Here is a 21,895-nt window from a genome sequence, read left to right on the forward strand (position 1 = left end):
ATTTCTGGATTTATAGGCGGAGGTTCACACTAATAGGGCTGTTCGAACTTCGCCATTAATCTATGGTTTTGGGTTAGGGACAGATTTTTAGACAGTTTAGATATGGACAGTTTTTGTTGGGACCGTGTCTTCTATACACTTTCTGATGAAGCATGTAACGGTGTCTTGAGTAAACTTTAGGTCGTACTCACACTAGGTACAGTTGCCTCGAACTGGGCCAAACCGCACTTGTCCCCCCTCCCGTCTCCCCCGACAGCCTGCACTCACACCACAAATGGGCCTCGGCACGCTTACGTCATCGCTGCTGCGCTGTTCAGTGAGAAGCGCTCTCACTCACTCAGCAGCACAGTGGAGATTTCTCTAGTTATATCGTTTCAGTCGTCTGATATGCAGTGACATTCATTATATATTTCACTAAACAGTCCTTAGGGATGCATTTACACGCAGTCAGATATTTCGCCGAACAGATCCGCCACTTTAGGCGCTTATAAACAATCATAAAGCCCTAGTGCTGCAGGAATGAGGAGGTTTGCTGAAGGCGCGCAACTGTCGTGCGGTGAGATGTCTGCGTCTTTAATAAATTACGGCAGTTTGCGTTCACTGAACAGTAAGAATGATTAATAAATCCATATGAAACAATCCCTTAAAGTCACGTCTCTCTTTCAGTTTCGGGTTTTGGCACGTTTTGCACTCACACTACAAACGTACCGGCCAAGTGAACCGCGCTCAGGCCCTTCTCTTCCAACCGGGCTAGGGCCAGCCAAGTGAACCGTGCTTGAGCCCGATTCAGCTAAGGGTCTTCTCAACGATCCGGGAAACTCACACTTCTCAAACGATCCAGGAAACGGGCCTGGGCACAGTACGGATGGCATAGTGTGAGTAGGCCCTTAATGTCGTCATCAGAAGCTGTCCGTAACATCTCCCAGTCCACAAGATCAAAACATTCTTGAAGTATGGAATCCGACTGGTCCGTCCAGCTTTGAAACGTCTTGAGGGTGGGTGGTTCCCGTTTCAGTTTCTGCCTGTAAGCAGGCAAGAGCAGAATAAAAGAGTCATCTGATATGCCAATCGGTGGGCGGGGGAGGAATTTGTTGGCGTCCCGGAACGGAGAATAGCAGTGGTCCAAAATACGGTCACCACGCATGTTTGTGGTGATATGGTAATAGTATTTTGGAGCGATTTTCCTGAGATTGGCATTGTTAAAGTCCCCTGTAACAATAAACGCTGCCACTGGGTGTGTGGTTTCCTGCTCGCTTATGCTCCCATTCAGTTCTCTTAGCGCCTGCTTTGTGTTGGCTTGAGGGTGGATGTAGACAGCTGTATTTATAACAGCTGTGAACTCTCTTGGTGCCCAGTGTGGTCGGCACCGAAGCATAAGGTATTGCAGATCAGGAGAACAAAATGATCTAACTGGATGTATGTTTCTCAACCATGAGTTGTTAATAAAGAAACAAACACCTCCTTCTTTGCTTTCCCCTGTCGGTTCTTTCATTCTATCCACAGTATCTTATCCATAGTATTCTATCCATAGTATTCCCTGTCTGCTAAACAAATTTTAGAGAAACATTTTGTTGTAATTATGAATATATACAAATAAAAATAGGCCATTGTTACGACCCCCTCGTTCGAGTTGCAACATAAAAGAGCTCAGACAACAAAAAAATTATATATGCAACTTATTTATTATACACAACTAATAAAACAACAAATCAAGAAACAAACAAATGTCTAGGGGAAAATAAAGAAAATAACTAACTTTAACTACACATATAAATAATGCCAAACAAAACCATAAGATTGCCAAAATAAAGAGATGGTCTTGATGCGAAGACGGCCAGTAGCCACACTATCCTGCAGAAGCTAGCTCACTCTCGCATTTATATGCTTTGAACCAATTGGGGAGCTACCATGGCACCTTAACAGGATCTGCCACATCCAAACTGGAATACCAGGGTCGTCACACCATTTACACCTTTCAAATCTGTGTCTTATCAATGTGACCAAAATTACTTTTATGATCAATTATGTAAGAAACTCTGAAAACTGGACTGACAGCATTTCAATTTACAATAACTTCTATGTTAGGCGACTATGACACAATTTACATTGTAAAAGCAGTAGATAAATAAAGATGAATTTAATCTGCTTAAATGTGTACAGGTTAATGACTGAACAAAATATGATCTGATTTTATTTTACATTTAACATGCATCAAAATAAGTGTGTGTAGCCAATGTTTCTAGTGTCTTTTTACTTTTCAGCTTTTGATGAGAGATTTTTAGACTTAATGAAAATTAATCTGTTATTTATTTATTTCAGACCTAATTGAAGAGAATGAGAGGAAAGAGGAGGAACATCATATCAAAATTGAGGAAAAAACTCATTTACAGACTGATGGTATTTTGAAAAGGAGAGACAAGAATTGTTTCACCTGCACTCAGTGTGGAAAGATTTTGGCAAGCAAAAGCAAACTTAAGATTCACATGATAATCCACACTGGAGAGAAACCATTCACGTGCACTCAGTGTGGGAAGAGTTTCCGCCAAGCATCATCACTTAATAAACACATGAGGATCCACACTGGAGAGAAACCATTTACTTGCACTCAGTGTGGGATGAGTTTCAACCGCTCATCAAACCTTGATCACCACATGAGGATCCACACTGGAGAGAAACCATTTACTTGCACTCAGTGTGGGAAGAGTTTCAACCGCTCATCAAACCTTGATCAACACATAAGGATCCACACTGGAGAGAAACCAATAACGTGCACTCTGTGTGGGAAGAGTTTTCGCCAATCATCATCCCTTTCTAAACACATGAGGACCCACACTGGAGAGAAACCATTTACTTGCACTCAGTGTGGGAAGAGTTTCAGCCAATCATCAAACTTTAATCTACACATGAGGATCCACACTGGAGAGAAACCATTTACGTGCACTCAGTGTGGGAAGAGTTTCCGCCAAGCATCATCACTTAATAAACACATGAGGACCCACACTGGAGAGAAACCATTTACTTGCACTCAGTGTGGGAAGAGTTTCAACCGCTCATCACACCTTAATCAACACATAAGGATCCACACTGGAGAGAAACCAATAACGTGCACTCAGTGTGGGAAGAGTTTTCACCAATCATCATCCCTTTATAAACACATGAGGATCCACACTGGAGAGAAACCATTCACATGCACTCAGTGTGGGAAGAGTTTCCGCCAATCATCAAACTTTAATCTACACATGAGGATCCACACTGGAGAGAAACCAATAACATGCACTCAGTGTGGGAAGAGTTTTCACCAATCATCATCCCTTTATAAACACATGAGGATCCACACTGGAGAGAAACCATTCACATGCACTCAGTGTGGGAAGAGTTTCAGCCAATCATCAAACTTTAATCTACACATGAGGATCCACACTGGAGAGAAACCAATAACGTGCACTCAGTGTGGGAAGAGTTTTCGCCAATCGTCATCCCTTTATAAACACATGAGGATCCACACTGGAGAGAAACCATTCACATGCACTCAGTGTGGGAAGAGTTTCCGCCAAACATCATCACTTAATAAACACTTGAGGATCCACACTGGAGAGAAACCATTCACATGCACTCAGTGTGGAATAAGTTTTAACTGCTCATCATACCTTAAACAACACATGAGGATCCACACTGGAGAGAAACCATTTACTTGCACTCAGTGTGGGAGGAGTTTCAACCGCTCATCAAACCTTGATCACCACATGAGGATCCACACTGGAGAGAAACCATTTACTTGCACTCAGTGTGGGAAGAGTTTCAACCGCTCATCAAACCTTGATCAACACATAAGGATCCACACTGGAGAGAAACCAATAACGTGCACTCTGTGTGGGAAGAGTTTTCGCCAATCATCATCCCTTTCTAAACACATGAGGACCCACACTGGAGAGAAACCATTTACTTGCACTCAGTGTGGGAAGAGTTTCAACCGCTCATCACACCTTAATCAACACATAAGGATCCACACTGGAGAGAAACCATTCACTTGCTCTTAATTAAATTCAATTCAGCTTTATTTGTATACCGCTTTTACAATGTAGATTGTGTCAAAGCAGCTTCACATAAATGGTCATAATAAATTGGATCAGGGTAGTTCAGTTTTTAGTGTTTAAGTTCAGTTCAGCTCAGTTCAGTGTGGTTTAAATCATTACTGAGAGTCCAAACACTGAAGAGCAAATCCATTGATGCATAGCTCTACCGATCCTGAACCATGCAAGCCAGTGGCGACAGCGGAGAGGGAAAAAAAAAACTTTACTGATAGAAGTGAAGAAAAAAAACCTTGAGAGAAACCAGACTCAGTTGGGCACGACCATTTTCATTTCTTCGCTGGCCAAAAGTCTTGTGCAGAGCTGCAGTCTCAGCAGTGGAGGCTGGAAGCTGGCCTAAGTGAAGACTCGTCTGTCCCTGGAGCATCACTGGAATCAGTCTCATGTTCTCCACTCCCCACGACCACCAGCGCAGCAGCAGCTCAGGATACGGCCTGGTCCCGGATATGGAAACCTTGGGATCATCTCGTCACTGGTCTTAGATCCAATCAGTGACTCCGCATAATCTGAGGACCTCGGGATAATTATCCCCAGGTGGAAATGAAGAAAAAAAAAGAATAATTAGCGTAGCTGCTGTTCATAGTGTATATAAGCAAGATGTAGAAACTTGTGTGGAAACCCGCTAAGTGATGCATTGAGTGTATGCTTTACTAAACAGATAGGTCTTTAATCTAGTTTTGAACTGAGAGAGTGTGTCTGAGCCTCGGATGTTATCAGGGAGGCTATTCCAGAGTTTAGCAGCCATAAATGAGAAGGCTCGACCTCCTTTACTCAACTTTGCTATTCTAGGTACTACCAGAAGCCCGGAGTTTCGAGATCTTAAAGAGCGAGTTGGATTGTAGCGAGACAGAAGATAAACAGGAGCTAGATAGGTGAGAATTAATATTTTAAATTTAATACAAAACTTAACAGGCAGCCAGTGTAAGGAGGATAAAATTGGGGTCTGTGGTCACACCGGACTTTTCTCTCCATAGACTTTCATTCATACGCACGCAAATGTGTCAGACTGGAAACGTAAGTTTGTTCGTCAAGTTTCGCAATTCACTGCCTTGCAAGGTTCAAGCTTGGTGAACTTTGACCTTGGAAATTGCATCACTTGACTATGTAAGACCCACACTGGAGAGAAACCATTCACATGCACTCAGTGTGGGAAGAGATTCAACCGATCAGCAAACCTTAATAAACACATGAAAATCCACACTGATGTGAAAGAGTATATGCACTTTGAGTGTGAGAAGACTTATTACAGCTCCAAAATTAAAACTGCACCAGACAATTAACTCTGGAGAGACCGTACAAGTGTTTTTACAAGAGGTTTAATCAGTTAACACATCTGAAAACAACAGGATTCACACTGGAGAGAAACCGTACAGATCTGATCAGTGTCTACAGAGTTTTAATCATTCGGCGCAGCTTAAGAAACACATAGAGAAAAAAGTTACACACATGACATGAATGCAGCAAAAATTTTCTCATGTGCACAGGATGTTTCATGTCTGAATAATGTTTGAAAAGGCTGAGTGACAGTATACTGTTTTCCAACACTCCTACACTGCAGTAGGTCGGGTTGTAAATGTGTTGCGCTTCTCGCGTTTACCGTAAACACCGTGGTGGTGGCTGAGAAAAGAATTGTCATAAACATCTGGCCAACAGCTCCTCTGCAGCTTAAAATCTCTTTGCAAGTGATTGTACCAGTGCAGATAAATTTGTACTCTCTCCAGTGTATTCATGTAGCTAGTGTTGTTTTAGATGATGTTCACTGTCTGACTCCCTGAATGAGAGACATCACTGGGAAGACACCGCACATCAAAGAAGGTGGAGCTCTAGGACGCTTAGTTTGCAGTATACCAGGGCCTCAAGTTTTAAAAGCCCATTCAATTGTCCTGTGTTGCAGCTTTTATTAGTGAAGTTTCTTTACTTTTAGATTCTAGATTTTTCTAGTTTACTTCATTTACTTTGAGTCGAATACAAACTTGATGAATATTTTATGATTTAGGCAGAGCGACAGGTATTAAGTTTTACAATATTTATACACTGTGATGACTCCAGATTAGAGCATGTGGTAAATTCTGATTGGATGCCTGCATTACTCATCAATGGGTATATAAAAGTTGTTGTGCTAGCTACCCCAGGACACTGTGGCTACTCGGGAGTCCACATGTCAAGACCTGCCATCTCATTGGCTCTTTAACCTTATGGTTTTGTTTTGCATTACTTTTGTCATGTAGTTAAAGTGTTGTTGTGATTTTATCCTAAGTTCTTTATCGTCATTATTATCCCTAGAAATTTGTTGGTTGCTTTGATTGTTTGTTCTATGAGTTACTTTTATAATAAATAATTTGCATTCAGGCTATTTTGTTGGCACTCTTATGGTGCGACTCTAACAAGCGGGTCATAACACTTCGCAAAATGAGGCCGGTTGTATCCAAGATCTTGTTCTTTTCAGTCATGACCATAGGTGAGAGTAGGAACCTAGAATGAGCAGTAAATTAAGAACATTGCCTTTCGTCTCAGATCCTTCACCACAACAGACAACCACATCAACTGCATTACTGCTGCCGCTGCACTGATCCATCTTTAAATCTCACATTCCATTCCTCATGGAAAACACTGATACTTAAACTCCATTTGGGGTAAGGACTCTCCTCCAAACTGGAGATGGCCACCTTTTTCCAGTCAAGCACAATGGTTTCTTAGAGGTGCTGTTTCTTTCCCTGCCATGTCACACTCAGCAGCAAACAGTCCCACTTACTGCATGCTGAAGTTCCATGTCCTATGAAGCCAAAAAGACAACGTTATCTGCAAATGGCAGAGACAGTCCTAGCCTGCACCTAAAATTCTGTCAGTAAAAATTACTGTATTTCGGAGATCAGCCTGAAAAATAACACATTCACAAAATAAAATGAATAAATGGATGGATGGATGGACATTGTAGTGGTGGAAGGGGAAGTTGGATGGCTTGTGTAGATGTTAGATGATCACACACACACACACACACACAAGTAATAGCTTCTAGCTTATTTTTATTACGTTCTTCAGCAGTAACAAGCTTTTCTGTTCTGTCGCTCCCACCACCGACGTTCCCCTCTAGCTCCACCCACTTCCGTTACGTCACTTGACACACAATAAGCTACATCCCCCGCTTTTTTAGCAGGTGACAGGGCAACAAAAAGTAAAAAAATAAAATCAGGTAAATGTATATACAGATCTGGCATGAACTAACGCGCGCATGAAACAAAGTGATCTCGCATGGCCACGACATATGGCGCGTTAGCACGGAAAGATGGTCTAGCAAATAAAGACATGAACAGTAGGGGGCAGTCGTGTACTGTAACGCACTGTATTGAAGCCGGAGCATTCTTTACGCATCGTTATAACCTAGAACACTACTTCATACAGGGGCGTAGATGTAGGGTGGACGGTGGTGATGCTTAATATAAATAGTTAAGTTTTCTAATTCACCACTGAACAACAGCTGATTAAACATCTGTGTCCTTTGAAAAAAAGCAAGATGGAGCAAATTAAAAAATAAAAACGCAAAAAAAAAATTCATTTAGAAACAGCTGAGAGATCCCTCTTCCCTTCCTCACAATGGTTTGGTCCACTGCCCGCATCCCAGCTCATGCAAAGACTATAGAATATCTTAAAGGGACTTTGATCTCACCTACTCTATGCACACGGGTCAAGTGTGCGGCTGCCTAGTTAACCTCGAAAGCGATTCTCTTGGTTCTCAACGAGGGGTGCGGAGAGATAGGAATGGGGCACACATTGTATTAAGAGCCCCTTTTTCCTTCTGGAGAGAAAGTGCCCTTTTTCTGTTACTTTTTAAAATAATAATATAAGCCTATGCATATGTGAGTGTGTGTTCGATATGAGGGCAGCTTTCCCTGTATATATTAGTGCTGTCTATCGATTAAAAAAAATTAACTAATTAATCGCACCTTTTAAAAAAAATTTATCGCGATTAATCTCATTTAAAATACTGAAACTTGTAATTTTGCCTATTTAAATGTAAAATTAATGTAAACGCAAGACAAAAAATTATTTAAATTCAAAATATAATTGTTTAATAGAATTTTTGTTTAACTTGTAACACAGATTTCTTCATGCAAACAACATACCCACAATAAACCATCAAGATCCTGGCTTGACAGCCATATTTATTACAGAAATTAAAACGCAGGCATGTTAATGACATTTAAATTTCAAAACAATCAATGCCAATAAAGAAAACATTGATTTCCATGTTGGATTCTAAGTGGACTGCAAAAAAATGCCAAAATACAGGAATTGCAGATATGGAAAATGAAAAATTATAATAATAAACTATAGGATACAAACTGTTGCACTCATTGTAAAGTTTTATTGCTGTGAGTTGAGAACATTAGTTATAGAGTAGAAACAATTTTGCTTAATCCTCCTTTACATTCATCCAGTTGCTAAGACTAGGAGTATCCCGCAAGTGCACAGAGAGTCCCAAATGCCCGCAAATGAATGATAATTTCTTGCAAACCAGTCGTTAAATACATTGCACACCCCTCTCGCCCCTACTCAGATACGTCGCTCACTCCACCCCTGACACCCCTCAACGGGTCTGACACAGACAAACACACAGAAAGACACACACAACGCGCTGCAGACGTTTTGGCCCCAACGGCCTTCCATACTGGAGCGACTCCCCTCAGATTCAACACGCATGATCAAGTTCATCAAATTTGCTTAAACTAAGCGTCCTAAAGTATTACTGTATTTCACAAGGATTCTGACACAACAACGCGAAGTATACGCTTTCGTTGCGTTTAATGAGGAAACACGCTAAACTTGGAGGGCTCATGCTGAAAGGCAGAGTAATGCCCTGTCTTTGACAGCTCGCGACTTCACCAGACGTACTGAGTACATTTACGTAAGACACCAATACTCCGATTTTAATATGATTAAGATAATACTCTTATTAAAATTTTACCGTGTAGCCTTAAAAGGAACCGTACCTTAAAGGAACACCGAGTCATGAAATGCGGATGATTTTGTTTCTGTTCGCCATGCGGTATCAACTTACAACAGAAGTCGAAAGTTAAAAATGAAACACCCGAAATTGCATGAAATTCTGGATAACCTGTGATGTACCTAATTGTTTTATACTGGAACTTTCCTTCAAAAAGTGCTTCCTTGGTCTTATCCACATTTATTGCATGTTGAACACATGTCTACCACAACAGGAAGTAAAAAAACCTGCATGCGTTAATTTTTTTTAATGCGTTAATTATTTAAAATTAATCGCATGCGTTAATTTTGGTAGCACTAATTTTAAGTATTTATTTTTATTTTTAGCTTTTCTTTTAATGGTTTTTAATTGTGTTAGTTTTAATACAAGAGGTCTTTTGAATGTTGGAAAATTTGACAAGGTAAAGGAACTGTGCAAAAAACAAAACTTAATTTGTTTACAAGAGACTAATTGGAATAATGGCGTGATGGAAGATTTTAAAAGGAGATGGAGGGGGGATATATTTTATAACAATGGTGATGGAAGGATGGGAAGAGGGGTCGCTATTTTAGTCAAAGAAGATATAAAGAATGATGTGGAAGAAATATACAATGATAAAGAGGGAAAATGCCTTGCTATTAGAATGAGAGAAAATAATACAACATTATGTAACATTCATGCTCCAGTAGCAGAAAAAGAAAAGAAGGACTTTTTTAAACTGCATAAATGATCTAATGATTTTATGGGGAGAAACTATTTTAATTGGATATTTTAACACGGTTTTTAATAGAACTGATTTAGCGGATGGCATGGTTTTTAGGAATGACACTGGGAGAAAAGAGTTGCAGAAACTAATGGCAGAGCACAAAGTAGTGGACATATGGAGAGTAAGGAATGAAGGAAAAAGAGAATATTCAAGAAGACATTTAGTAGCTGGTAACTTAAAGGAAAGTAGGATTGATTTTATTTTATGCAAGGAAAAACTGGGTGATTTTATAGAGTGTTTATTTTAAAGAACAGCGCTAAGCGACCACAAGTTTTTATTAATGAAGATTGATTTTAATGAAACCGAAAGAGGAAAAGGGATATGGATTTTAAATACAGAAATTTTAAAAGGAGAACCTTATAAAAAGGCAATAGTGGACTTGATAAATACTGAAATACAAAATGAGATGTATCATGAAGATAAAAGAATATGGTGGGATAACACAAAATATGAAATTAAAAAGTATACGATTAAAATGAGTAAATCAATACAAAAAGCAAAAGCACATGAAGAAGTAGAGGTTAGAAAGGAATTAAAGGACAGTTTAAATCAAGAAAAAGTAAATATAGAGTGAATACTGCACTGTAAAAAATTGCTGTTAAAAAACGGTCAGATTCTACGGTAAAATAATGTTTTTTCACTAAAACAGTAATATTCTGTTAAAAACAGTGCTTTCTGGGTAACATTTTTGTTTTCGAGAAAGTAACCAACAGCAGAAAACTGTGAGCTAACAGAGTTCAGATTCGATGTTTTGAAGTCTGTGTTTGAAATCACGCTTTGTGTCCTTGTTCACTATTTCATACACTAGGTAACTAATATAGTTCACCTGACAGTTTTAATGAACACTAATGAGTGAATTCAGACACTGATGAACACCTGCTGTTAATAATCACAATTACTGAAGAAAATAAACAAAAAATACAAACAGTGACTTGAGTTACAACATTAAATAAAATCAAATCAAATAAAACAGCTTCAGTCTCAGCAGAGGATCATTAAACAACTCCACAAACAACAGCAGACACACTTATTACTGACTGATTTGACTTCCATAATATTCTCATTGAGATCCAACAGAAATTAAGGTGTTTTTTGTGTCACCGTAATGGAGTGAGGGACTGGTTTAGTTGGGCTCTTCACCCTTTAACTCATTTAAGAAGACTTTCCATCTGCTTGAATACAGAGTTTACAAAACGCTTGTACTATAGCAATAAAGTTGGGAAGTCAATAAATAGAGAAATCTATTTGTCTGAAATTAGTTCTGATAAATGTTTTGGTATAAATCTGGAAGAAGGGCCACATGCAATAGATTTTATGCTTAGTTACAGGTATTAACTTAATTAATGAGAAGTGGAAACAGAAAAGATATCTCTGTAATTACTTAACAGTTAAGAAATAACATACAAAAACAGTTCAGTTATGACAAATACACACTCAGACCTCATGAATCTGACCTTGTATCTCAACAATGGTAACATCTCAAATGTTTCATGCTGCAATGCATGCTGGGAGTGGCACTGTACAAATATCCCAGTATGCATTGCGGTATAAATAAATGTTGTATAATGGTCTAACAGTTTTCTTTATTTGTGTTTGATTCTGCTGTTGTTTATGTTTAGACTTTCAGTTGCCTGTTTGTGAGTTAAACTGTTAATTTTGTTAAATTTTGTTAAATTTGTTTTCACCATTATTGAGGTTCATATGCTGATTATTGATGTCTCTTTGAGTGCGATTTACACCATAGAGCAGTGTTATTGTCCAAGATATTCTTAAAAACTTCCAGAAATCATTGCCATATATATATAAATACATATAATGTAAAACAATAGATTTAACATTGAATAGGAGCAGTAAGTTTTATTATACTAAATGAGAACAGACTCTGCCATTTAATAGCAACATGAACATCACCAGATCTTATTTAGGTTTTTGGCTGGCTTGCCACAACAAAGGAGCTTTATAAACTAAGTTCTTAACAATTGCAGCAGCCAAGATATATAAATGTTACAAATGACGGGGCTAAGAGCCCAACTAAAGCAAACTCTGTTCTCCATGATGGTGACGTAAAACTTAAACTTTTTCTCAAGAAGAACTTTAGTAGATGTTATACAAAAATACATGTATTAAGTAATAAGTGTAGCTGGTGATGATGTTTGTAGAGTTGTTTAATCATCCGCTGATCATTTAAATGATTTAATCAGTTGTTGTTCTTCAGGTTATTTCATTATAAAGCTGTGACTAATGTTTTGTATGTTCTGTTCTTGTTTTTTCCCCTTCACTATTTCTTCATTTATTCATTGTTAATCTTCCATTATCATTTAATTAGTCAGTTAATTAATGAATTTACTTCAGCTTTGCTACATGTTTCTTGAACACTCAGTAGTGTGGACACTTCAATAAAAACTGAAGTATATGCTCTGGGGTTTAAAGGGTTAAAGGTGTGAAAGGTAAAAACACAGTGTAAAATGTATTTTAACAGTAATATACTGTTAACTTAAACTACGGAAGTAGACTGTAACAAAACAGTAGATTGCTGGCAACCACAGCTGCTAGTAGATCACTGTTAAATCAAGGAAAAAACAGTATTTTACTGTAAAACCTGAAGCTAATTTCTTCTGTCTGTCACCGTTGTGGAGGAGAGTAGAGCCAGTGTATGAGTAAAAGATGAACAATGAACTGCTGATGTTATTCTGCATGTTTCTCTATTTAAAGATAGCGGCTGTTTAGTTGCTGATGCAGTCAGAATCTCTCTGGTGATTCCAGATTTACATGTATGTGTGCTGTTGTGAAAAATAAGACATTAGAGTTAAACCGAACTTTTCTAATTAACTAAAATAAGTTATTATTATAAGTATGCTTCTAAGCATATATAGCACATTACTTCATAAACTCATTCAGCAGTTGACCAAGTTGAGGCAGTTGCTTTCAGTGAGCAAAATGAGTTCACTTGAGTATTGTGTAAATCAATGTAGTCCATGTATTTTTACAGCAACATACTGTAAAATAACAGTACATTGCTGGCAACTGCAGCTGGCAGTATTTTACTGTTTTTTAACGGGACAATTTTTAACAGTGTAGTATTCAACGTTACTGTAATGGTTATTCATTTAAACCAACTTGTTATAAAAATACTTAGTTTGCAATTGTTGTCCGAATTAATCTGCAACGAAATCTGTTATTACAGTACAAATCTTGAATGGTATAAGGGCTCTGATTGGCCATAGCGTTCATTGTAACTCGGAACATGATTGGCTGTCGTAACAAAGAATAGGGTGAATCTTGGTTCCAACTCAGAACGTGATTGGCCGGTGTAACCAAGAATAACCACAACTTACAGGTGACAGTATGCACCACTGGCCCAGTCTGCACTGTGTGGCATATTTGCCGACATATAACAGAGACTGAAACATTGCTCACACTTGTCTGAGGTGGTCATTTTGACTGCAATCTTGTTTTAGGTTGGCACTTTGTTTTTGAATATTGTCTGCTTTTCGAATGCGTATCTGTGCTGCAGTAGAACGCCTTAGCCTCACAGCAAACATTTTGGTTTACAAGCTGTCACTGCTGTCTTCCCAGGAGAGTGGCTGTACTGGTTTCTTCTGGAAGTCCTGAGGGATGTACGGGACCAAGAAATGAGAGCGGTTGGGGCAGCCTTTGAAGCCAGGAGAGCTCCCCACAGGCTCTGTGCTGGCGGCCCCAGAAACTCGATTCACTCCAGAGTAGAACCGAACAACTCCGGCAGGGGCAAACCACGACCGCACTGCACTGAGAGCAACGCAAAAAAATCCTGAACGAGCCAGCCAGGAGTCGAACCTAGAATCTTCTGATCCGTAGTCAGACGCGTTATCCATTGCGCCACTGGCCCAGTCCGCATCAGCAGTGCTCATTAGCATGGTCCTTGGAAAGAGTACACGGCTCGGTGAACATGGAGTTCCTAAAAAGCATGCTTTGCTTTGTTGTCATGGCAAGTTGTGGTGTCGATAGGATGCTCTTACACCGAGCATGTGACAGTCCCTCCCAAGAAGAACTGTGATCCAGGCTCTGAGACTTTCTCTTCTCCGGGGGGAGGTTGCAAACGTTAGTTATTTTTGTCAGAGCAGCTGCAGCACACCTGGGTGGAGGCCGACAGCTAGACTTGAGGCCAACCTTTACGCACACTTTCCTGCTGGTCTAGTGGTTAGGATTTGGCGCTCTCACCGCCGCGGCCCGGGTTCGATTCCCGGTCAGGGAACTTCCTTTTCACCTCCATGCTGAACTTTGAGGAGTGGTTAACTCACTTAGCGAAGGCAAGAAAGCGGCTCTGAGCGCAAAAGATGTCCTTCGAGCCGGAGTCGAACCAGCGACCTAAGGATTGCCATCATCCCACCTACAGTCCTCCGCTCTACCAACTGAGCTATCGAAGGCTTACGGGGCAGTTCCGCAACCACATCCTATAAGGTAGCTGCAGACCGACCGCTGGCCAAAAAGGACAGAAGCAAAAGCACTCAAGCCTTCCCATACCGGGAGTCGAACCCGGGCCGCCTGGGTGAAAACCAGGAATCCTAACCGCTAGACCATATGGGAACTGCCACACTTGAAACCCAGTCTTGGCACAAACTCCAGTTCATTCTGATCGCTGGCACGTCCCTGCTCCGCTTTCACAAGTGCCACTCATACACTTACGCACTCTCTCATACACAGTCTCTTGGTTTCCGTAAACCGAGAATCTTCTGATCCGTAGTCATAAGCGCTAACCTTTGTGCCACCGTCACTCTGTTCAGCACCTTGTTAGCACTTTGCTTGAAGCAAGGACAAGGCTCTGTCAACCCGGAGTTCCTTCACCACACATTCTGCTTTGTTTTTATGGCAAGAGGTTGTGTGGATGGGATGCTCTTACAGGATTCCTGACAGTCCCTCCATAGAAGACCTGAGATCCAGGGTCGGAGACTCTCTCCTCTCCAAGAGTAGGTTAAAAGCAATGGTTTCTTTTGTGTCTGTGTGTCAGAGCCCTTAGGTGTTGCTGCAGCTCAGAGACCTACAAGTGGAGGAGATTACACTGCAAGTCGGCTGGATGACCTCTAAGTGGTAGGCACTTATACCGCACGTAGGCTGGGTTTGCGATTGATGTAGCTGTAGTAGACATTCATAAAAATAAAAAAATATATAAACTGCTTACTCTGAGGTTGTGTTTAGGGTTGGGGTAGGAGTAAAATTGAATAAAACACAGCAGGTTACCGTGTGGTTGGGCCTAGGGCTGGGGTAGGTGTGATTTAATAAACTGCGATAGGTTGTATTCTGTGCCATGTACGAGACATTGAATCAATGAAACCCACATGGAGGTTTGTTACTGTGAGGTTGGGTTAAGAGTTGGGGTAGGTTGGGAGGTTGATAAAACACAGCAGGAAACTGTGAGGTTGGTTTAAGGATTGGGGTAGGTTTGACATTCAAACATAACTGGTTGGACGCAGTGTCTTGTACCAGACATTAAATGAATGAAAACTCCAGGAGGTTTTTACAGCCCACTTGGGGCTGACCAGGTCGTTTGGAGCAGGCTCTGATTTCTATTTATACCTTTCTCAGTCAGGTAACTTCCTTTTCAGTAGTATGAGCGTCTGCACTGTGTGGCATATTTGCCGACGTATAACAGAGACTGAAACATTGCTCACACTTGTCTGAGGTGGTCATTTTGACTGCAATCTTGTTTTAGGTTGGCACTTTGTTTTTGAATATTGTATGCTTTTCGAATGCGTATCTGTGCTGCAGTAGAACGCCTTAGCCTCACAGCAAACATTTTGGTTTACAAGCTGTCACTGCTGTCTTCCCAGGAGAGTGGCTGTACTGGTTTCTTCTGGAAGTCCTGAGGGATGTACGGGACCAAGAAATGAGAGCGGTTGGGGCAGCCTTTGAACCCAGGAGAGCACCCCACAGACTCTGTGCTGGCAAGTTGTGGCTCTGTCCCCACAGGCTCTGTCATGGCAAGTTGTGGTGTCGATAGGATGCTCTTACACCAAGCATGTTACTGTCCCTCCCAAGAAGAACTGTGATCCAGGCTCTGAGACTTTCTCTTCTCCGGGAGGAGGTTGCAAACGTTAGTTATTTTTGTCAGAGCAGCTGCAGCACACCTGGGTGGAGGCCCACAGCTAGACTTGAGGCCAACTTTATGCACACTTTCCTGCTGGTCTAGTGGTTAGGATTTGGCAATCTCACCGCCGCGGCCCGGGTTCGATTCCCAGTCAGGGAACTTCCTTTTCACCTCCATGCTGAACTTTGAGGAGTGGTTAACTCACTTAGCGAAGGCAAGAAAGCGGCTCTGAGCGCAAAAGATGTCCTTCGAGCCGGAGTCGAACCAGCGACCTAAGGATTGCCATCATCCCACCTACAGTCCTCCGCTCTACCAACTGAGCTATCGAAGGCTTACGGGGTAGTTCCACAACCACATCCTATAAGGTAGCTGCAGACCGACCGCTGGCCAAAAAGGACAGAAGCAAAAGCACTCAAGCCTTCCCATACCGGGAGTCGAACCCGGGCCGCCTGGGTGAAAACCAGGAATCCTAACCGCTAGACCATATGGGAACTGCCACACTTGAAACCCAGTCTTGGCACAAACTCCAGTTCATTCTGATCGCTGGCACGTCCCTGCTCCGCTTTCACAAGTGCCACTCATACACTTACGCACTCTCTCATACACAGTTTCTTGGTTTCCGTAAACCGAGAATCTTCTGATCCGTAGTCATAAGCGCTAACCTTTGTGCCACCGTCACTCTGTTCAGCACCTTGTTAGCACTTTGCTTGAAGCAAGGACAAGGCTCTGTCAACCCGGAGTTTCTTCACCACACATTCTGCTTTGTTTTTATGGCAAGAGGTTGTGTGGATGGGATGCTCTTACAGGATTCCTGACAGTCCCTCCATAGAAGACCTGAGATCCAGGGTCGGAGACTCTCTCCTCTCCAAGAGTAGGTTAAAAGCAATGGTTTCTTTTGTGTCTGTGTGTCAGAGCCCTTAGGTGTTGCTGCAGCTCAGAGACCTACAAGTGGAGGAGATTACACTGCAAGTCGGCTGGATGACCTCTAAGTGGTAGGCACTTATACCGCACGTAGGCTGGGTTTGCGATTGATGTAGCTGTAGTAGACATTCATAAAAATAAAAAAAATATATAAACTGCTTACTCTGAGGTTGTGTTTATGGTTGGGGTAGGAGTAAAATTGAATAAAACACAGCAGGTTACCGTGTGGTTGGGCCTAGGGCTGGGGTAGGTGTGATTTTAATAAACTGCGATAGGTTGTATTCTGTGCCATGTACGAGACATTGAATCAATGAAACCCACATGGAGGTTTGTTACTGTGAGGTTGGGTTAAGAGTTGGGGTAGGTTGGGAGGTTGATAAAACACAGCAGGAAACTGTGAGGTTGGTTTAAGGATTGGGGTAGGTTTGACATTCAAACATAACTGGTTGGACGCAGTGTCTTGTACCAGACATTAAATGAATGAAAACTCCAGGAGGTTTTTACAGCCCACTTGGGGCTGACCAGGTCGTTTGGAGCAGGCTCCGATTTCTATTTATACCTTTCTCAGTCAGGTAACTTCCTTTTCAGTAGTACGAGCGTCTGCACTGTGTGGCATATTTGCCGACGTATAACAGAGACTGAAACATTGCTCACACTTGTCTGAGGTGGTCATTTTGACTGCAATCTTGTTTTAGGTTGGCACTTTGTTTTTGAATATTGTATGCTTTTCGAATGCGTATCTGTGCTGCAGTAGAACGCCTTAGCCTCACAGCAAACATTTTGGTTTACAAGCTGTCACTGCTGTCTTCCCAGGAGAGTGGCTGTACTGGTTTCTTCTGGAAGTCCTGAGGGATGTACGGGACCAAGAAATGAGAGCGGTTGGGGCAGCCTTTGAACCCAGGAGAGCACCCCACAGGCTCTGTGCTGGCGGCCCCAGAAACTCGATTCACTCCAGAGTAGAACCGAACAACTCCGGCAGGGGCAAACCGCGACCGCACTGCACTGAGAGCAACGCAAAAAAAATCCTGAACGAGCCAGCCAGGAGTCGAACCTAGAATCTTCTGATCCGTAGTCAGACGCGTTATCCATTGCGCCACTGGCCCAGTCTGCATCAGCAGTGCTCATTAGCATGGTCCTTGGAAAGAGGACACGGCTCGGTGAACATGGAGTTCCTAAAAAGCATGCTTTGCTTTGTTGTCATGGCAAGTTGTGGTGTCGATAGGATGCTCTTACACCGAGCATGTTACAGTCCCTCCCAAGAAGAACTGTGATCCAGGCTCTGAGACTTTCTCTTCTCCGGGAGGAGGTTGCAAACGTTAGTTATTTTTGTCAGAGCAGCTGCAGCACACCTGGGTGGAGGCCCACAGCTAGACTTGAGGCCAACCTTTACGCACACTTTCCTGCTGGTCTAGTGGTTAGGATTTGGCGCTCTCACCGCCGCGGCCCGGGTTCGATTCCCGGTCAGGGAACTTCCTTTTCACCTCCATGCTGAACTTTGAGGAGTGGTTAACTCACTTAGCGAAGGCAAGAAAGCGGCTCTGAGCGCAAAAGATGTCCTTCGAGCCGGAGTCAAACCAGCGACCTAAGGATTGCCATCATCCCACCTACAGTCCTCCGCTCTACCAACTGAGCTATCGAAGGCTTACGGGGTAGTTCCACAACCACATCCTATAAGGTAGCTGCAGACCGACCGCTGGCCAAAAAGGACAGAAGCAAAAGCACTCAAGCCTTCCCATACCGGGAGTCGAACCCGGGCCGCCTGGGTGAAAACCAGGAATCCTAACCGCTAGACCATATGGGAACTGCCACACTTGAAACCCAGTCTTGGCACAAACTCCAGTTCATTCTGATCGCTGGCACGTCCCTGCTCCGCTTTCACAAGTGCCACTCATACACTTACGCACTCTCTCATACACAGTTTCTTGGTTTCCGTAAACCGAGAATCTTCTGATCCGTAGTCATAAGCGCTAACCTTTGTGCCACCGTCACTCTGTTCAGCACCTTGTTAGCACTTTGCTTGAAGCAAGGACAAGGCTCTGTCAACCCGGAGTTCCTTCACCACACATTCTGCTTTGTTTTTATGGCAAGAGGTTGTGTGGATGGGATGCTCTTACAGGATTCCTGACAGTCCCTCCATAGAAGACCTGAGATCCAGGGTCGGAGACTCTCTCCTCTCCAAGAGTAGGTTAAAAGCAATGGTTTCTTTTGTGTCTGTGTGTCAGAGCCCTTAGGTGTTGCTGCAGCTCAGAGACCTACAAGTGGAGGAGATTACACTGCAAGTCGGCTGGATGACCTCTAAGTGGTAGGCACTTATACCGCACGTAGGCTGGGTTTGCGATTGATGTAGCTGTAGTAGACATTCATAAAAATAAAAAAATATATATAAACTGCTTACTCTGAGGTTGTGTTTAGGGTTGGGGGAGGAGTAAAATTGAATAAAACACAGCAGGTTACCGTGTGGTTGGGCCTAGGGCTGGGGTAGGTGTGATTTTAATAAACTGCGATAGGTTGTATTCTGTGCCATGTACGAGACATTGAATCAATGAAACCCACATGGAGGTTTGTTACTGTGAGGTTGGGTTAAGAGTTGGGGTAGGTTGGGAGGTTGATAAAACACAGCAGGAAACTGTGAGGTTGGTTTAAGGATTGGGGTAGGTTTGACATTCAAACACAACTGGTTGGACGCAGTGTCTTGTACCAGACATTAAATGAATGAAAACTCCAGGAGGTTTTTACAGCCCACTTGGGGCTGACCAGGTCGTTTGGAGCAGGCTCCGATTTCTATTTATACCTTTCTCAGTCAGGTAACTTCCTTTTCAGTAGTATGAGCGTCTGCACTGTGTGGCATATTTGCCGACGTATAACAGAGACTGAAACATTGCTCACACTTGTCTGAGGTGGTCATTTTGACTGCAATCTTGTTTTAGGTTGGCACTTTGTTTTTGAATATTGTATGCTTTTCGAATGCGTATCTGTGCTGCAGTAGAACGCCTTAGCCTCACAGCAAACATTTTGGTTTACAAGCTGTCACTGCTGTCTTCCCAGGAGAGTGGCTGTACTGGTTTCTTCTGGAAGTCCTGAGGGATGTACGGGACCAAGACATGAGAGCAGTTGGGGCAGACTTTGAACCCAGGGGAGCACCCCACAGGCTCTGTGCTGGCAGCCCACTTGATCCACTCCAAAGTAGAACCAAACAACTCTGGCAGGGGCAAACTGCAACTGCAGTGCACTGACTGAGAGCAATGCAATAAATCCTGAACGAGCCAGCCAAAAGTCAAATCTAGAATCTTCTGATCAGTCACACACGTTATCCATTGCGCCACTGGCACACACTGTTCAAGGAGTGTTCATTAGCATGCTGTTTGGAAAGAGGACATGGCCCGGTAAACATGGAGTTCCTTCAACGCATGCTGTGCTTTGTTGTCATGGCAAGTTGTGGTGTCGATAGGATGCTTTTACACAGAGCATGTGACAGTCCCTCCATAGAAGAACTGTGAACCAGGCTCTGAGACTTTCTCTTCTCCAGGAGGAGGTTGCAAACGTTAGAGTTATTTTTGTCAGAGCAGCTGCAGCACACCTGGGTGGAGGCCCACAGCTAGGCTAGAGGGCAACCTTTAGCCAGGCCTTCCCTGGTGGTCTTGTGGTTAGGACTTAGTGCTCTTACCGCTGTGGCCTTGTTTCAATTCCTTGTCAGGGAACTTCCTTTTCACCTCCATGGTAAACTTCGAGCAGTGTTACCGATGATCTCTTCACGAAAGCAGCTCTGAATGCAAAAGATGTCCTTCGAGCCGCACTGTAAGACGTAATAAGACACACTCTGGCACAGACATCCAGTCTGCACGCTGGAATACACACTATTATCTCATGGTTAAGACGCAGCTTCAAAAATTAGTTTCAAACCGGAAGTACAAATTTGCTTGAAATAACGCAAAAACAATCAATTTACACTTTTTAGTGAAATATTTGTGTCCTAATAGTGTTTTTAGCAGTGTGGGACACATATATGACTGTCAACAGCTCAAAAAATGTGTTTTGGAGTTTCGTGACCCTTTAAGGTACAAATGGTAGAGAAAATGCACACATGAACATCTTACATTGTTTTTCTTTTAACTAAGTATATTTTTATTTGTTTTGTTGTTTTGTCTCAAATTATTTTATGTAGGACACAAATGCCTCAAATGCAGCTTTAACATCATTGGAATAAATTATATTTTAACATATTCAAGTGGAAAAGCTAACATATTAAAAAGGAATAATTATTTACAAGGTTACTTTTATATCTGCATTTTTATAAACTAAAGCAGTTTTGTCCCAAACCTTTGAAAAATAGTCCATGTTGTCTTTATATTTTTAGATGCTTCATTTATTGCTGATTTTACTTTATGCTTTCAAAATATGTAATTATGCATTTGAAGTGATATTGTGCTATTTTGCTACATAGTAGAAGTGAACTAGTTTTGTTTTGTGTTAAAGCCACAATGGCCCTCCATAAAAGTGCTTTACTGGGACCTTGTAGGCACATTTTGTGCCTGGACTCAACTTAGTTTTAGTGGGACCTTACTATTTTGTTAATTACTAAATGCCCACAGAGCATGCTCATAGGACATACTTCTGACTCAGATAGTATACCTATACTTCGCCCATTGTGGCTATATACACTCCACTTTGTGTGGACTTGCTATGGCCCCAAAGCGATCTTCTGTTTCGAGTGGGCCAGCCCACAGTTTGGTCTAGCGACATTGTATATGTTTTTGGTATAGACATGTTTCTTTGGAAATTTGTGCAGTAATACTGTACACTCAAGTACATGAAGGTGAGCTTTAGCAAACAGCATAATACATTAAAAACTATTGTATAAAAATAGCATATCTTATAAAAAAAGCATATCTTAATTAAATTGGATCTCATTGAAATACTGTAGAAATTATCCAAAAGGATTTTTATGTATTGAACTATAAAACAATCCTATAGGAATGGTTCCAAACTATGATCAAAATTCTAATTGAATTCCTTCAAAGAAATCCTATAAGATGCTACTTTTTTGTCTGTTTGGCGGTGCCACAAAAAAATTCTGTGAA

The 21,895-nt window shown here is 41.8% G+C and overlaps 8 non-coding genes across 8 annotated transcripts; all 8 read right to left on the reverse strand.

The window, feature by feature from the left end:
• Positions 1-13,627: 13,627 nt before the first annotated feature.
• On the reverse strand, positions 13,628-13,700 carry trnar-acg (transfer RNA arginine (anticodon ACG)). The gene has a single exon. It is a non-coding gene; the product is annotated as a tRNA-Arg (tRNA).
• A 451-nt stretch (positions 13,701-14,151) lies between these two features.
• trnay-gua (transfer RNA tyrosine (anticodon GUA)) lies at positions 14,152-14,238 on the reverse strand. The gene is given in 2 exon segments: positions 14,152-14,187; positions 14,202-14,238. It is a non-coding gene; the product is annotated as a tRNA-Tyr (tRNA).
• An 88-nt stretch (positions 14,239-14,326) lies between these two features.
• trnae-uuc (transfer RNA glutamic acid (anticodon UUC)) lies at positions 14,327-14,398 on the reverse strand. Its single transcript has one exon. It is a non-coding gene; the product is annotated as a tRNA-Glu (tRNA).
• A 1,742-nt stretch (positions 14,399-16,140) lies between these two features.
• On the reverse strand, positions 16,141-16,227 carry trnay-gua (transfer RNA tyrosine (anticodon GUA)). Its single transcript is given in 2 exon segments — positions 16,141-16,176; positions 16,191-16,227. It is a non-coding gene; the product is annotated as a tRNA-Tyr (tRNA).
• Positions 16,228-16,315: 88 nt separating this feature from the next.
• On the reverse strand, positions 16,316-16,387 carry trnae-uuc (transfer RNA glutamic acid (anticodon UUC)). Its single transcript has one exon. It is a non-coding gene; the product is annotated as a tRNA-Glu (tRNA).
• Positions 16,388-17,847: 1,460 nt separating this feature from the next.
• trnar-acg (transfer RNA arginine (anticodon ACG)) lies at positions 17,848-17,920 on the reverse strand. Its single transcript has one exon. It is a non-coding gene; the product is annotated as a tRNA-Arg (tRNA).
• A 451-nt stretch (positions 17,921-18,371) lies between these two features.
• Positions 18,372-18,458, reverse strand: trnay-gua (transfer RNA tyrosine (anticodon GUA)). The gene is given in 2 exon segments: positions 18,372-18,407; positions 18,422-18,458. It is a non-coding gene; the product is annotated as a tRNA-Tyr (tRNA).
• Positions 18,459-18,546: 88 nt separating this feature from the next.
• trnae-uuc (transfer RNA glutamic acid (anticodon UUC)) lies at positions 18,547-18,618 on the reverse strand. The gene has a single exon. It is a non-coding gene; the product is annotated as a tRNA-Glu (tRNA).
• Positions 18,619-21,895: the final 3,277 nt, after the last annotated feature.

Source organism: Danio rerio, chromosome 4 (genome assembly GCF_052040795.2).
Source record: "Danio rerio strain M-AB ecotype USA chromosome 4, GRCz13ab, whole genome shotgun sequence".
NCBI classification, from domain to species: Eukaryota; Metazoa; Chordata; class Actinopteri; order Cypriniformes; family Danionidae; genus Danio; species Danio rerio.